We start from the raw sequence: 15433 nt of genomic DNA, 5'->3' as shown, positions 1-15433 counted from the left end.
CTGCAGTGGAAGAGTCACAGTATGCTATGATTTGCAACAGATCAATTTAAATAATACTGTATTTGATGGGAAAGGAAACAGCAGCATTTAGTTCCTTCAGCTGGCTTTATACATTCTACTTTTCTTTTAACCTTAAATGTATATTATATGGAGAAGCAGCATAAAGCATGGAAGATCAGCTAGAACCCTGAGGGACACCATGACCTGCAGCAACAGCATTGACCAAGAATCTCCCAGCACCACCTTCCCAGATAACCTTTCTAAGAAGAACTGAAGCCACTGTATAACTGTGTCCCCATCCCATCTCAGACACATGCCCCAGAAAGATCCCATTATGTGTGGCCCTGAAAGCTACCAAGAGCCCCATCAGAATTAACAGGAATATCCTCCACCTGTCCATTTCCTAACACTGATCATCCAAAAGGACAACAGAAGCAGTTGTGGCCCCACAACCACTCCTGAAGCCATATTGCAATGCATCTAGATAATCTATCTTGGCTATAAATCCTCAGAGCTGAGATGCCACCAGACATGCAAGCACCTTCCCCAAGAATGGAATACTGAAAAAAGGCAGGAAGTTATCCAGTACTTCAGGGTTCATGGAGGGTATTTTATACAAAAGTCTTAGGAGTGCCTCCTTTAAGCAAGACAAAATCATGCCTTGCTAAACCTCTGCTTCCCATTTGATTTTACATACTATGAAGGGCTAGGCTTGAGCACGAAATTCTCATCTCAATAAGAATGTATTGATAAGTTTCCATTATGATTGGACAAGCAGTAGCAAAGTATCAGCTTTGGCATCCAGGTCAGAACACATGCAATCAATTTTATCTGCAAAGTGTCCCAGCAGACCATTAAGTGTTTTGATTCTTCCTCTTATGGGCAAAGCATAGCAGGCATCTGACCACCTGAAAAAAGCTCTGCTGGGTGACTCTTACCAAACACGGGGTGGCAGAAAAGTACAGTTTCTACTCTGGAGTAAGCTTTTAAATGAACTATACCTCATGTTTATACAGGCTCATTCACTATATTAAGGAGCACATCCAAGAGCGAGTGAATAAATTTAAGCCATCAAAATGAATTTCCTACGAAGCAAAACTAAAACCTTCTCTCTCATGTCATCCTGCTGACCACATAGGCCTTATAACCTGATATGAAAGAACAGTTTTTTTCTTGAAACTCCCATCCTAATAATCTTTGCTTTATAAAAAGTATCTAAAAACTGAAAACACATTATACTGAAAGAAATTGAATAATTTTCATCTGCTGCCTGAAAACGAATAGAAAAAAAATCATCTCAATTTTACTTCAACCCTAAAGATTTTTGTTCTTTTACCATTTTGAAAAGGGTATTATTGATGTTTTTTAATGCCAGCTTTTTTCCTTGTGAAATCCTAGTCTATGTTTGACTTTACAATTCAATAGAGCATTTTGTGAATTAACCATGCATGTCCTAAGCAGAACATCTAGTTGAAAAGAGAGTAGATTTATACAAACTGTATCAACATTGTGGAAATTCCTTGTTACATCCATATGGCTCCATCTCCTCAGATTATTTAACTGAATAACCTTATTAAGTACTCCACTAGTGGAAAAATAAAACCCATGCTATTAAGACAACACTTAAGGTGGATTTTATAAGACATTCAATATTAGAAAGAATCTCTATAACTTCACTGGATGTGTTAAACTAAGAAGCATTTTTTTAAAAAAATCAACGTAAAAATACTTTTCTAGTGCACATCCATGTCTGAATCCAGTTTCAGAAGCTGTTTAATTAGGTTTGTTACTTTTGATGGGATCTGCAATTGTTTTGTATTTGAAAAAAACTATTTCATGTTGGAGGATACTCACAATACTCTGAACTGTGTACTGAGTTCTTGAGGTTAGTCTAACTGTTATTTGGAAAGGCTCTGGAAGGAACAGGCCTCCAGTCATTAGGCATGGAATCCATACTGCAGTTGCCTTTCCCTTCCCTTCTTCTTTTCCTGTTTTCTATCCCACCAATGCAGCTTTGGACACCTGAACTAGATGGCTGAACTATTCAAGGAAATTACTGGCAAGTCTACCAGAGCATGTTGGATTAACAACACCATATAATCTATGGACCAAGCAAGTTAGGACTAAAAATCTTCAACATAATCTGAGTCAACCATTCACAAGCTCCTCAGTTAAAGTGAACATCACACACTTTATCGGACACTAATCCCGAAATGCCAAACAGGTCAATTCAAATATAGTTCAAACACATGGTGATACATAGCAACTATGAAAAACAAAAACAAATATTGAAACATGATACAATTCATACTCTAAGTGTGGGCTTTTTGCAGCAATTAATTTCACTGGTGGTTTGAAAAATTATTTTCACAAATTCATTTATTTATTGTTTTAGTTTAGTTTTTGGAGGAGAGGAGAGGAGAGATTACAAGAGCAGAGAACTGGAAGAAAAGAATAGTTGCACTTGACAGAAAACAATCCATGGTAATACTAACCTTTGATCATATTTTCACTATTTTCTTCCTATAAAATCCATTGTTCTTGATGCAATCCTGCATTCTATTTTGCATGCTCAAACAGAACAAATCCAAACAAATGTGGGCCTGCAACAAAAAGCTGCAGTGCATCCCCAGCCTAATAGACTTATTCCTGTTATGGATACCAACTAGCAGAAACAAGAGTGTTTCAGCACTAGTTTGGCTCACTTATTTTATTCCCCATCAAACTTGTGTTGAAATATACAGGGATATACTTACAAAAATATGCAAACATATACATAGTTAAATGGTTTTTTGGTTAAGTGTTCCTCAATTTATCCCAGCGATATAGCATGGGTTATCTAAATTATACATGCTTAACAGGAAGCAGGATTGTATTACATGCCTCCACTCTAACCAACTCAATCCTCGTGACTTGGATAACAGAAAGAAATGAGAAAAAGTTACTGTTTTGTACTATCTTGAGGTATGAAGAGTTTTTCCCAGTATTCAATAAGTATTTATCAGAAGTGGCTATTTCCTAAAGTGTCAGGAGCTGCTAGGATTTCAACTGCTAAACCTTGTATCTGTATGCAGCCACCTGGTGCAGTGACCCATCAAACTGTAGGTTTCAGTATCTACCTATGCTGTGAAGCCTCCTTAAGGACTAGACTGACTACACCTGCCCAGGTTGACCATCTAGACAGGAAGGGCTTGATGTGCCAGTTGAACTCTACCTGAATGATGCAGTCCTCCAAGCATTGGCTTTTCTTTTCTTTGGCTGTGTTCTTTTATTGTTCTAACCCCAAACTCGTCCCCAGAATGGCAACATAGTCTACTTTGGATAAAAGTCTGGATACAAATAATTGTGGCCCTCCCTACTAGTTAAGCAGCCCGTTTTCTTTTTTACTCATTATGTAGAATCATTTTGGCAGCTTTGCAGGATGGGAATTGTAACAGCCATCTGACAAACATTGAGTAAAGTGTCATAACTGGGCTAGTAAACTTCACCCCATCACACACTGATTTTTCAACTACAAAAATGTTTGGAAACACAAATGCACATTTTTCATAACTTGTATTTGGCCCTACAAAAATGTTGGTAGCCTTAACTTTGATGATATCTTTATTTGTTATGTGTCAGTCGCTCAAGCAGTAGAACCCACAATGTCTTATCCCTTATCCAGGAGAATCTTCTTTAATGAACAGATGTCCCTTTGTAAAAGGAAGAGGCTGAGGGAAGTAAATATGAGCTTTCATGTTTCAACCTGGAGCTTTCCACAACCTTTGGACTTTTCTCATAAGATCTGATCAGCATAACCAGCAAAGAAGGTTGAGGAACTTGTAATCCAAAGCATCTGGAGTTACTAAAGCTGGAGAAGGCTAGTTTATAACCTTTTTCAAGAATTCATTATGCTTACAAGAAAGTGATAGCCACATAGGAAACATGATTTGTGTCATTTTTCAACACAATTTTGACAATTGTGTTGAGACTACAAAACTGATAAATTTAGGGTTTTCCCCCCTAAATATCTAGGCCAAGGGAGAATTTCTTATTTGAGGTTAAAAGCAAGCACTTTTAAGGCTTGCAACACAGGCATGCTTAAAGTTTTTGACAAGTTCAAGTAACTTTGTCTTGATATCTGCCTTTTTGGGAGGTAATCATATATCTTAAACTTGTACAAAACTTATTTCTAATTGTTCCTAGGCCGTGCGTTATAAACAAAAAATATTACCTTGGCATATCCCTTAGAACTACCTAATAAATCCCTGTAATATGTACAGTTAACATTGCAAAATGAAATTACTGCAAGGTGAATTTTCTCACTGGGAGTATGCATGACTAGGTTTATATTTATAACAAAATATGTCATTCTAAGCATACATATTTCATTTAGGCACACAATCTCTACTTAAGGCAGCTCTGTTTTATTAAGCATACTTTAAAACTTTTATTTAGTCCTCTAATGTAGAATTATTTTATCTATCCTTCTGGAGGTAAAAATGATTTTATTGTTTATTACAAACTATTTCAGGATCATAACTTACAGAATCTATAACTGAGAACAAGGGATCAGTAAAGAAACAGAATCTTTTATGAGACTCAGTTGAGGCTTAAAGAAAAAATAAGTGACCAGCTTACGTAACATAGACTAAGGCTGGATTCACATGTTACCCTACATCAGGGGTCTCAGACTCAACTTACCTGGGGGCCGCTGGAAGTAGAGCCTGGGTGAGCCTGGGCCACATCAAGTGTTCCACCACCGCGGGGGTGGTGGGCGCTCATCCCGCGGTGCTGTGAAGGCCGCAGGGCCCCTCCCCTGTGCCCCGCCCATCCCGGCAATTGGCCCGCGGGCCGCGAGTTTGAGACCCCTGCCCTACATAGTTACCAGTCTGTGGTCTTTTTACCTCAGTGTGCCTGACAGACAATCAGGCTCACAGAGGTAGCTTTGATTTCTCCTACCACTGCCTTCTCCCTTAGTCCTTCAAGCTGTACTCCAGGATGAAAGGGGTTCCTCTAGGCCTCATACCCTGGAACGCAGCAGAGAAAATAAGGGAGGTGATCAGTTACCTTCACCTCCTGCTCCACAGCAGGAGGGCACTGCCTGATCCATACTTGGGCAAAAGGAAGAGAGAAATGAGCTGGGCAGAGCTATGGAAAGGAGCAGCACCGCTCAGCTGCCTCACCTACTGTTCTCCATATGCACTCCTGAGAGAAGCCTGTCATGCTTCAGTGGGAAGGGGAGGTAATTGGCTGGCCAGCAGTGCTCAGTCTGGGTTTAGTGCAAGAAGGAGGCAGCAGGGCAGTCAGCTGGTGTTGTGGCCTCCCGTCACCCAGCAGTTTCTCATTCCCTCTGCCCCACTGCTCACCTGAGGGATTTCCCTCAGTTTTCAGGCATGCAGGGGAACAGTGGGTGAAACGGCTGAGCACTGCTCCTTTCTGCATCACTGCCCAGCTAACTGTCCACTCCTGCCTCAAAGAAGATCTTTGGAGCAGGCGGTGGGTGGAGTGGGGATGCCTCTGGCAGCTGTGCAAAGCAAAACCTGCCAGTGATGCTTCCTGGCTAGCCACTTAGCAAAAATGACAACAACTGCATGTCTGAATGGCTGTGTTTCCTGGGTTCGGATGACACAACAAGCCATTATGGTATGGAGAGAGAATGGAACAGACCATTCTTTCCATTTGTGGTGTCTAAAGACCAAAAGCACCATACTAAAATACCACAACAGGTTTCAGACACCACAACTGATAGCAGTAAAAAGCTTCTGTGGCTTGTTATGTCACACAGACCTTCCCTAAGATTACTGTACTGCTCTGCCCTTCTTATCTATTTTGTCTTATCTTTTTGTCTTATCTTATTTTCTTATCTATTTTGTCAAAAAATCTTATTTTGAGACTGCATACTTAAGGACACTAGCACAGAGGTAAATGTTGTCGAAGTACTTCTTCCAAGAGATCCATCTCAGTTAATCCATGGTAGATAAATCAATCAATCAATCAAACAAACAAACAAACAAACAAGAATGCTGCTCTTGTGTACCAACCGAATGCCATGTTATACAATTGATAGATTCACATGGAAACACTTTTATCACATTTTACTGCTTCAAACTTAAGGTGAGCTTTGAACGTTTGAATGTTTGTCATAGGATAGAGTAGGAATGGTTGAGACATTTCAATGCGAATTTACCAATTAAACACTTCCTGAACCTAAAAAACTGTAACACATCCCATATGATGTCAACATTACACTGTTCTGTTTGCACTTGTATTGTCCTCTGTACATGTACTCATTCATCTGCCATCAAAACTGTGTATGAGACCCACAACTTAAAAAACCTCTGTATATGCTCTGGAAGCTCATAGCCAGTCCAGTATACTGGCTACCCGACAGCACTGTTGTTTTTCTCTGTCACAGAGAGGCCCTGCCAATAAACTGCTGAAACCGAATGTAGCATCTTCCATGTGAACCCGAACATACATTCTCCTGGTCCGTTAATCAATATTTCCTGACAAAGGCACTATGGAAACCATTTTGTTCCAAAATAGAATAAAATTAATCCAACTAAATAAATATAAAATGAGTGTGCATGTGTACGTGTGTGTTTGTGCATGCTTCCAGCACAGTGTATTCACAATCCTAAGACATATTGAACCTTAAACTTCTAACATGAAAAACTAAAATTTCCACACCCTATCTCTACCACATGGCAGCTAATTGCTCATTCTCCAGGTTAGTTTCATATTAGCATTATTAATGGGCAATACCTAAGATTGTTTCTCCCCCATGTATGAGCTGTTTATCTTATCTATTCAATATGTCCAGATCATGATGTGAAATCTCCATTCCTTCTGCTTTTGAAAGATTTCCCAGAATATACAGTATTGCAGCATTATCATGTAAGTGAAAACTGCTTGCATGAATGATCCATGGAGCCAATTCTCTGTGTAAAGCAGGGTGCCCTTCTATGTACCTGAAGCAATTATTCGGTAGTCCTACAGGGACCTTTGAAAAAAAATGAGATCTTTTGTATTCATGGATCCAATGGGAGGCACTAAAACATTGGCACAAATATTTTAGGCATTTTTTCAGAAACTGAAAACTAAATCCTGACTTGGCCAGTTTTTGCTGTCAGATCAGAAATATATCTAAAATCGATGAAGCTCAAACAGAACATTTTTTCCTAATGTCACGCATGTCTATTTGTGTTTACACATTAACACAGTCACTTTATGCTTCCAAAGTCAATAAAATGGTGCAAAACAGTGCATCTTTTTTCTTCAAAAGATAACATGACTAAACTTTGTCAAATCTCCGGGATGGGTCATTTCAGTTGTTTCATTGAAATTGATTTGGTAGTCTGTATGCAGCTGAGATCACTGTGCTGTTCTCAATGTGAAGTCCAACACATGCATAAAATCATGTTGGAAGAGTCATCTTGTTTATCATATACATTCTAGCATGTGGCTTTGTTCATTCGGTTTACACTACACTAAGAAAGGAAAAATATATTAACTATTCCAGTATCTACCAGCTAACATTTATATGCTAGTCTAAAATCCACTGGGGCATGAAGTAGACAGCCACATTAGGTTGTAAAGAACTACTGTCAGGCCATTAGTCTAACCAGCCTCTCACCAGCTTGAAGAAATAATGTACCTTCCTTGGTCTAAGTCATCATGCCGCTATCGTCCCTGCTGAAAGAAAATTGAATGCAACAATTTTGCACACAGAAGCATAGTTAAAGTAAAGGGCAGAATCCTTTGCATATCTATACAGAAAAAGTCATGCAATTCTAATAGGTAAGTTTAGAAGTTTGACTTTGGGGTTGAAGTAACTGAAAATAACTGACAATTAAGGAAAAGTAAAACAAAAACAAAAAAACCCCCATAATCCAGAGCAAGTCAAATTCAAATTTAATGTGTGGTAACATTATAGAAATAGATTTTATTAAAAGTGCCAAAACAGCTAGCTCATACAGTATCATACAGGTACCTTATACAGTATTTTTATTAATAATAATAAAATTATTAATGTCTTTGTAATTCCTGACTTGGGTGAAGGAACCTAATAAAGTCATCTTTCTTAGCTCTCTAGTATTCTGAAACCCGCTCCCCTCATTGCTTTCATTTTATCTCTGACAGTAATGGCTCCTTCATTCTACCCCAATTTTTAATTATAACACATCATTCAAAGAACACTGTGAAAAGAGAAACTTTCTAAGGGAAGCTTTCCGAGCCATATTATGGAAGGGTATGGCTATCAGTCATTTTCAGATGCTACCTGGTATATTAGCCAAGAAGCATATCAAGTTATGTTAACAGCTGAAAGTAGGATAATGGGCATGCTCAACCTTGTTGAAAAATGCCTTCCCTTTTGCTATTTTTTCTTCAGAGAATTGCTGGGAAAGGGCTCAGAATAGGTAATCAATTCAGGAAGCACTACTCTCGCTCTGGATGGCCTTGATGTGCTTTAAGCAATAGTTATATAGCTAAACACAATCAGGTGTGTGGCATTGCAATACGTTCCAGTAGAGAGCTCAGTTTAGGGAGTCCTGTGTGTGCATGTGTGTGCATGTGTGTGTGTGCATGCGCACGTGTAGACATATCACAGATATCTTTCAAAATACTTCTCTGCATGAAGCAAAAAATTAGCAAAGTAAAAAACACACTGTTGAACTGCACTATTAATTGGAAAAAAAATCAACTTTATTTGAAGTAACATATTCCAGAGGGGTCTTAAGGAGTGCTCCCAACAAACCAGTAAAACAGGCTAGCATTATAAGTATAATATGGCAGAGAGCTCAAGCAGAGGCTGATCTGAAAGTAGCCAACTGAAGGCTGCCCACTGAGCTTGTGTTTGAGCCTAGGAAGTACCACACACTTCCCATCTAACAGCCTTTATTATATTTTCAATTTATGTCTTTCAATTTTTAATACATCTAAATGGAACATAGTTGTATTTAGGAGTAACTGAAAATTAAATACACAATGATATATGTTAATATACACAAGTGTGTTCTAACACAACTCATCAGTCAGAGAATATGAGACATTCCTAGAATCTGTATGTAAAATGGAAGATTTTATATAATTCATTCTAAAGGAACCAAGCTTTTACTCACTGACTGTATTTCTATTTTGTTAACCTCCCAGGGAGCCTTGGCTATTGGGCGATATAAAAATAAGATAAACAAATATTCTTACTTCTTTTGTATATCATTTTTTCAGTATATCAAAAGACTTTTCAGTACATGCCCTCACAGAAAATGTGAAATGTGAGCTGAGAAATGTAATCCCTAATGCCAGACATGTATTCCTCACACTTCCACTGTGATATAGCAATAGCTCCAGGTTTTATGGGGAGTTTGGCCAACAGAGATCAGCACCAAGCACAATATTCAACCTTGGGAATAATGGAAAAGAGCTTGGTTCTGCTCAAAATGATTCAGAGGACATCTGCTTCATCTCAAGTACCACACATGGGTCAAGATTCAGAAATGTGAAGCTTTGCGCCTCACATTGATTCTAATGGGAAATTCAACAAATGTCTATACCCCCTCTTCTCTCAGAAATGAATTATATTTAGAAGCACAGTAGCCCCTTAAGAATTAGTCTACCAGCTTCCAGAAAAACAGGGGCAGTAGTTTTTGAACTGTACCTTTATATTTTGATTATCTTTGGTTGTATTCCTATTTGTAAAGGAGAGTGGCCAACAGACATTCCATTTTTTGGCAGAACTGGATGAAACTTACAGCGATAGCTGCACTTTCTGAAGGGATCAACTAAGTCAAGTTTCAAATGATGCATAGAGGGAATTTTGTGGAAGGGCAGCATTTACAATTTAAGACTATCCAAAAATTGGACGCACTTATTCTTTTATGATCCTTGTGAACCATTCTTCTACAAATGAAATGGAGCATAGTGGTGGCCCTAAGGAAGAGAACTGCTAAGCTTCTGAAGAAAAAAGATAGTAGGTTATGTGGAAAGGGAGTGTTAAATTTAGGGAGGGGGGATTTCCCCACTGTGACCCCCACCCTGGCAAAAGGTATAAAACTACTTACATCATACAAGCATTTCCAGACACAAAACCGGAAAAGGTACTAGATGGTTATGATGACTGAAAACAAGTTTAAGGATTTTTTTTTCATGAGGAATCCTTGTGAAATTGGAAGATTTCAGGTTGTGCTCCTTGCCCTCACCAAGAGCAAAGTTTTCCAGCTCTTGGTGACCTTGCCATTATTAAAAACAGCACAACACAACCTTGAAGTTTAAAAAAAGTCCATAATTTAGGCCATTTTTCTGGACATGGCTCTCCCAAGTTGGCTTTCAATGTTACAGAAACATAAAGCAAATAAGTTATACTAATGCCAAAAGAATGACATTAGCTATATGCAATATGTTTTTAGGCTACTTTCTGGAAAGTAGAGTGGCCCCCAAAATACAGAAGCTGAACATTCTTTGGCAATACCATTAGGTAGAGATGACAGATCTATGATAAATGAATTTATTATGGACCTTTGGCTATCTCACCTCTTCTTCCATTAACTCATCCATCTTCCCTGAAAGTTTGTTTATCATAGTGTATGAGGTTTTCCAAAGGCAAGCTGAACGAAAAATGACAAAAGGGACATTAGCAATGTACTTCTGTATAAAATCATTTCAGAAAAACCCGGGGGAAGGAAATGTATAATGAAGATGAACATAAATAGTGTAACGCCCACAGAACAAATGTAAATAAACTCAAGTACAAAGAAATACATATTTCATCAGAACACCCATCATTAACCCTGATTCAAAATGAATAGTACTATTTCCCCAGTGATCACAATAGATGAAAAGCAAACAAAAAGCTACAACTAATGTTGAAAACTAATGTTTATAATATCCACTTTATACAAAACATTATGAATATATCAGAATCATGTAGCAGCCAACATTTCACTGAAAAATGTAGAGACACTGTGGTGAATCTGTTTCTATCAGGAGGAAGGGGTGGAAGCCAGCAATGTCAGAATCACATGGTCAGAAGGTGACACCAACTCAATCCAAACTAAAACAAAACTAAAATGTGCGCAGTGTGGACAATGCCTAGCAATGTGATTTTGAGTTACAAAATGACACATATTCTGATGAAGAACTCCATGTGTCTCAAAAGATTACATAATTTTGCATGTACAAAAGCCAGAATGAAAGAACTAATTTTACAGTTCAGCAGATCTCATTAGAATAAAGTCAAATATTCTAATTTTATACATGGTGACTGATCACTTCAACAAAACATCTTGCATTATAGGAAATAGTGCAGTATTTAATAAATGTATTGGCCACCATTCAATATATAATATTTTCATGAGGATGATTACACTATCTAGTAACATTAATGCAAAACATATAGCAATATTTAACAACAACAACAAAACGATTAGTAGAACACACACACACACACACACAATCTACTAAAATATATATGTCACTATTATATATGTAGAATATACATTGTATAATTTTACACATACACACATATAAAATTATAATACCATCATGCCATTCAGTTTCAGACAGTCAAGATCTAAAAAAACAGAGCAACTAAGAACAAATATAACTGTAATATATCCATCAGTCATGTGAGGTCTGGAATAGATATATTTTAACACTTCCTCTAAAAGAGAACATAGGGCTCTATAAATGTGAAGCCATCTCTGAATTTCATGACAGTTGGACTAATGCCACTTCTACCCCATGGATCTGTTGCAGAATCAGTGTAATATGGCCCAAATGTCAAGTCCCTGCCAATATCTGCAGTTCTGTATTTCTGAACTACTTTCAAAGGCACCTCCTAGAACATTTCACTAGTTTAGTTTTAATGTAACCAGGGCAAGAATAACTAACTGGTGATGCAGACAGGGTTGCTACTGGCAAATCCATAGTCACCACCACTGTTTGCATTTAGCAGATAACACGGAGTTTAGGGGGAGCCTTAGGTTGCTGCATATGGCCTTTCAGAGGGAATGTACCTCCATCCATAACTGGCTGAAGTACCCTAACTGGAATGAAGTACCCAAGTAAAGTAGTCTAATTCTGTTTGGATTAGGTTTCAGTTTGTTCACCCCCATTCATGTCAAAATTGTCTCTCGAACTTTTCAAGTATTCCCTAGCCTTCATGGATTGACTGAAATGTGTTATCATCTGCATGCTGCTGACTCTGCAACCCAAACCTCTGAATGACATCTCTTATGTAGAAGCTGCAAAAAATGGAGATCAGAATGGACCCTTGCAACATCCAACATGCCAAAGGCAATGAGCTGGTCCCCACCTCCCACAGCAGCAGTCACTGAGACCATCCTGACAGAAAGGACTTGTGACAACACAGATCTGTGTCAAGTAAGCTAAGATGATCCAGATGTGTACCAGCTTTACTCCTAAAAGCTGCTGAGAGGTTGCGAGTTGTACTTTCCTATCCATTCTCTAGCATTTGCTATCCAGCAGAGTGATCAAGGATGTTTCTGTCCTGTAACCAGGCAGGAAACTAGCTTGAAATGGACTGCATCACCTTCAAATGTTCAGTCTTTTATTGTACAGGATTCTTTCCTGTTCATGCTACAGAAGACTAGACACTTTACTGTTCTAAAGTCATCTAACATGTGCATGTCTGTGTTTGCTTAAGATAACCGTGTACATTCTTTGCTCATGCATGCATTTTTCTTCCCTACGAATGGGAAAATCCTTTAAACATATTGACCTGTATGATAAGTGTTGGAGGGTTCTGCCAACACTTTGATTACATTGAATAATCAGCTTATTTTTTCAATGCAGAAAACAATTGTAATGTGCATTTTTAAATATATACACCTAAAATAAACCATACAATTATAGGAATTTACTATATATTTTTGTTGGCTAGTTGCGTCAAATTGAGCCTATAAACATGGAAAAGGCACTGAAATTGTTTATACACATCAAAAAACTAGGTTCTAGACTATTGCAGAATGTCTAAAACTGTTTTGCCACCATTTCATCAAAGCGTAACAAAAAAGCCTTAAAAATGCATCTGAACATTATGCTTCAGCTAAGGGTAGATCTATGTAAAGCAATGCAATGTCGAGAGAATCATGATTACAATGATTTGTATACTAACCAGGCATTCATATATTAACTTTTAAAACACAAGAAGGCGGATAAATGTGTTTACCATACTTGAGCTCTGGCAATACTTAACACTTCTTTGGTTCTCATTCGCTTACTATTAACAATCCACAAATATTGAGCACAAACTTTTCTCTAGGCATAAAACAATACAGTTGCTGATTATATGCTTACAAAAAAGTAAGGGGAGGGGGGAGATGAAAGATCTCTTTTAAAATAATCTGAAATCTCCTGAACTATTATTTATTATACTATGGTTATGTGAAGTGAGAGAGATTCCCCAGACACATTTTCATTACACTGTAGATTTAGAAAATGCGTTTAAAAGCTGTTAAAATAAAATAAAATGCCTAATGATTCCAAAGGTTCCAAAAGAAATTACCCATTATGCTATGCTATGCTAGTTGCGAAGTCACGTCCGAGCCATCGCAACCCCATGGACAACATTCCTCCAGACTCTCCTATCCTCCACCAACCCCGGAGTCCACTTAAGCTCACACCAACTGCTTCAGTGACTCCATCTTTTGCCATCTAGTGTTCCCAGCATTAGGCTCTTCTCCAGGGAGTCCTTCATTCTCATTAGGTGGCCAAAGTATTTGAGTTTCATCTTCAGGATCTGGCCTTCTAAAGAGCAGTCAGGGTTGATCTCCTCTAGGACTGACCGGTTTGATCTCTTTGCAATTTAAGGGACTCACAGGAGTCTCCTCCAGCACCACAATTCAAAGGCCTCAATTCTTTGGCGCTCAGCCTTCTTTATGGTCCAGCTTTCACAGCCATATATTGCAACTGAGAAAACCATAGCCTTGACTATACACACTTTTGTTGACATCTCTGCTTTTTAGTATGCTGACTAGATTTTCCATAGCTTTCCTCCCAAGGAGCAAGCATCTTTTAATTTCTTGGCTGCAGTAGCAAATCTGCAGTGATCTTGAACCACAGGAAAATAAAATCTGTCACTATCTCCATTTCTTCCCCATCTATTTGCCAAGAAGTGGTAGGACCAGATGCCATGATCTTAGTTTTCTTAATGTTCAGTTTCAAGCCAATTTTTGCACTCTCCTCCTTCACCCGCATCAAGAGGCTCTTTAGTTCGCCTTCACTTTCTGCCATTAGGGTGGTATCATCTGCATATCTGAGGTTGTTGATATTTCTCCCAGCAATCTTAATTCCAACTAGTGATTCATCTAGCCCTGCCTTTCTCATGATGTGCTCTGCATATAAGTTAAACAGGCAGGGTGACAGTATACAGCCTTGCCGGACTCCTTTCTAAATTTTGAACCAATCAGTGGTTCTGTGTCCAGTTCTCACTGTTGCTTCTTGACCCGCATATAGGTTTCTCAAGAGACAAATAAGATGGTCAGGTACTCCCATCTCTTTAAGAACTTGCCACAATTTGTTGTGAACCACACAATCAAAGGCTTTAGCATAGTCAATGAAGCAGATGTTTTTCTGGAACTCCCTAGCTTTCTCCATGATCCAGCGTATGTTGGCAATTTGTTCTCTAGTTCCTCTTCCTCTTTGAAATCCTGCCTATACTTCTGGTAGTTCTCGGTCTACATACTGCTGGAGCCTAGCTTGTAGGATTCTGAGCATAACTAAAGCCTGGATCCAATAGTCTAGTGTGTAAGCAGAAGTTACTAAAGGGATCCCACTCCCAAGCTGCTTTGCAAACTACTCTGGGGAGACTTTGGTGGATCAGTGGCCTGGCAGGTCTGCAGCAGTTGCAAGAGGCTACAGCATGAAGGCCCTCTGGGAAATCTACAGTGCACATCTAGGAGCTCCAGATGTGGTCATTTATATCCAACCACTGTATTCGGGGCTGCTCTGAACTCAAAATACTGCAGTTTTGCTCAACTGTGGAAGAAAATCTGAAACACTATCAGTTAAATAATATGTATTCAGTACACAGTATGCATGGATATCAAGTCACTTCCCAGGACACCATCTATGAAAGCATTGAACATTGCATTAAGATATAAAGATCACACTGAACTGATGTGAAGCAGTTGGAAAACAGAATGATGAAATCAAGTCCACAGAAACATGAAAATCAGGCAATGGTTGCTACAACTCAGAAGGTGACCATAGAAGTAATCATGATCTGAATTGAATATTTTGATGAGAAATAGTAAGTTCACTAACTACCAAAGTGTAGCCTAATACTATGCTATGTTAAACCCTAAAGTATATTGATTAGGTACTTACAGCTCAAAGTAATAATTTCTTAGAGATGTTTGGGAGTGAATAGATATGTAGTTCAACTTTTGGCTTTCGCACAATTTCTTAATTTTAATAATCAGTTCTTCTT

The sequence above is a fragment of the Varanus komodoensis genome, unplaced genomic scaffold (genome assembly GCF_004798865.1).
Source record: "Varanus komodoensis strain SLA01 unplaced genomic scaffold, ASM479886v1 scaffold11, whole genome shotgun sequence".
NCBI lineage: Eukaryota > Metazoa > Chordata > Lepidosauria > Squamata > Varanidae > Varanus > Varanus komodoensis.
The sequence above is the reverse complement of the archived record's forward strand: the minus strand, read 5'-3'. Positions refer to the sequence as shown.